Source organism: Gopherus evgoodei, chromosome 24 (genome assembly GCF_007399415.2).
Source record: "Gopherus evgoodei ecotype Sinaloan lineage chromosome 24, rGopEvg1_v1.p, whole genome shotgun sequence".
In the NCBI taxonomy this organism is placed as follows: Eukaryota; Metazoa; Chordata; order Testudines; family Testudinidae; genus Gopherus; species Gopherus evgoodei.
This window is the reverse complement of record NC_044345.1, coordinates 6,456,940-6,459,952: the sequence shown is the minus strand read 5'-3', so window position 1 is coordinate 6,459,952 and position 3,013 is coordinate 6,456,940.

The window sequence follows — 3,013 nt, the reverse complement described above, 5'->3', positions numbered from 1 at the left end:
AGGGACCATTATGATTTTCTAGTCTGACCACCTGCACAATGCAGGCCACAGAATCTCACCCACCCACTCCTGTAACAAACTCTTGACCTATGTCTGAGCTATTGAAGTCCTAACTTGTGATTTAAAGACTTCAAGGTGCAGAGAATCCTGCAGCAATGACCCATGCCCCACACTGCCGAGGATGGAAAAAAAAACCAGGAAAATGTTATAATATACCAGTCTCCAAACCATTTTTGACATCACATTTATTTAAATTGTTCTCTTTTTGGTTATTGTGGAGAATTACTTGTTCTGTTATCCCCACATCATTAATGTCCGCGGGAGCTTCGTCATTGACTTCTATGAGCATAGGACTGAGCCTTTAAACAGGATTGGTTTACATATTTACACAAGGGATTTGATCCTATAGTCCTTGTGCCCCCAAAGTCCCACTGAAGTAGATGGGAGCTTATGGTACACTGGAAAACAGAATGGGGCTCTAAGACTTGAGAGATCTTTGCATAATCTCCAATTATCATAATCGGAAAAAAGAAGATGTTACTTTTTTACATTTGTATTTTTTTTAATTACTCCATTGCTATGATGGTGACATGGCTGGTATTATTCCGTGATGTGACTGTACAGCAGCCCACTCAAACTTGTTAAACATTTGATCACTTTTCTAAATGTTTTAGCAAATGAAAATACAGAAAAAAAGAGAGAGAAGTTGGCTCCCTGTTTGGACAGTTACTGAATGTGCAGAACTAGGGAATAGATTGTTTCTAGTGGAGGAGAGTTATTACAAATAAATTTTGGAACATTCCTATATCCCAAAAAACATATGGGCAAAATCTGGTCAATTTCCATATAGCACAAGATTTTTAGATCTAATTTTTGCTAAGTGGCTGCCCTCAACATACAGTAGGACTGAAGCCCTGCATGTCCGTCCTTCTAGCTGTCTGTGTGTGGTTTGGCTGGATGAAGGTATGCATCATGGCAAATCATAGGCTAAGGGAAAGAAAAACTAGATACTAGCACACAAATTTAGTTTCAAAAGCCTTGGGGATGTGTGTTGCTACACTGCCAGCTAGTGGTAAAGTGGCAAATGATCTTTTCCCCAGTTATACTGAGATCATTTTACATATCCTTTCACATTGCAACAGGACTATATAGGGCCCTTGATATGAGTGCATGAGAATGGACTAGAGTTCTCTCTTTGGAACAGCCCTCAGTCTTAAAAAAGGAAAAGCCCATAAGGTGTCCTGCTAGGATTTTAGTGCCCTGCTGGTCTGACAACTCTGGAGACTGAAGCGTCGTATTTATCAAAGCATCAGAGGGGTCGCCGTGTTAGTCTGGATCTGTAAAAGCAGCAAAGAACCCTGTAGCACCTTATAGACTAACAGACGTTTTGGAGCATGAGCTTTTTTGGATGAATACCCACTTCGTTGGATGCATGTAGTGGAAATTTCCAGAGGCAGGTATATATATGCAAGCAAGAATCAGGCTGGAGATAATGAGGTTAGTTAAATCAGGGAGGATGAGACCCTCTTCTAGCAGCTGAGGTGTGAACACCGAGGGAGGAGAAACTGCTTTTGTAGCTGGCTAGCCATTCACAGTCTTTGTTTAATCCTGAGCTGATGGTGTCAAATTTGCAGATGAACTGAAGCTCAGCAGTTTCTCTTTGAGGTCTGGTCCTGAAGTTTTTTTGCTGAGGCATGTTGCAATGAAAAGCAGGGAGGGGTTTCATTGGTGCAGTGAGGAATGGAATGTTAACATCAAACAATTAATTGTGGTCCACAGTTTTGAGACAAAATATCACTGGTGACTCCCATTATAACCAAAAACTGTTTATTAACACAAGACACAATTAACTATTTGAGCTTCAAATGCTTTAAGTAAAAACCTATTTTAACAATTTTTCTTACTCCTTTTCCTGTTATACAGAGTGTTTCCTAGGGGGGAAAAACCTATTAAACAAGGTATTTTATGGTATTAAACATGGTAGCAACTGTTCTTGAGAAAGTCAATAGAGGTTCTCACACCACATTTTTTGGTAGCCTCTCGCTGGTGGCTGCACTGACACTTTCCTAAAATATTTAATTAACTTTAGGAAAAGCAAATAAATATGCATATACACAATCCAAATCATTGTAATTTACTTATGTAAGGTGACTTTTTGCGGACTCAATGCTGTGAAAAGTGACACTTGTATGTTTGTTAATATCACTTTTCTCTGCAAGCCCCAGGGCACATTAAACCCTGTGGGGGGGGTTGGAAAGAAGCAGTGGGGGCCTGGGACAATGGGATGATGGATAGGGAGCTGGGGGAGGAACGAACACACACACACACACACTCCAACTGCTGTGTCAGTCTCTTTCTTGCAAACTAGCTGTTGGGAAAAATCACAGGCACAGCGCGCACTGAAAGCTGGCAAGATTGAACTGGAATTGGGCTAAAAGCATTGTTTACAATGCAATGGGCTTCATGCACCACCAGGGCACCTCCTCCTGGCTGCCTAGGTGATTAGCTCCTTCCAGGTCCAATGCCCTTTTCCTCACAGCATGGTGCTCTCTCTCTCTCTCTCTAGAGCTTCAGGTACTCCTTCATGACTCAGCCCTCCAGCCAGGTCACTATAGTCCTCCCCTCCGGGGTATCAAAGTCCCACTGGATGATCTATCTCAGGCAGTCTTCTGGTCCACTGCCCAGACTGTGCTACTTCTTCAGTGGCTTGTGGGGAGGTGGGCCTGGTCTCCCCTATTACTCCAGGTTCCAATCCAGGGAGCCTATATCTGCTTGCACCCTGACCCCTGTGTTTCCTCTGGACTCCATCCTACCTCTCTGCTCTTATCTTCTGTCCTCTCCATCTCTGAGTTTACCAGCCCAAACTCCCTTCTTTCAGGGAATTATTGCAGACTACCTCCATTGCAGCCTCTCTTTTTTATGGCTAAGCAGACTTGACTGAATAATCAAGCCACTCCCGGCTATAATTCCTCCATACTTAGAAGTTTATATCCTCTCGCTCTGCCTTGTATCT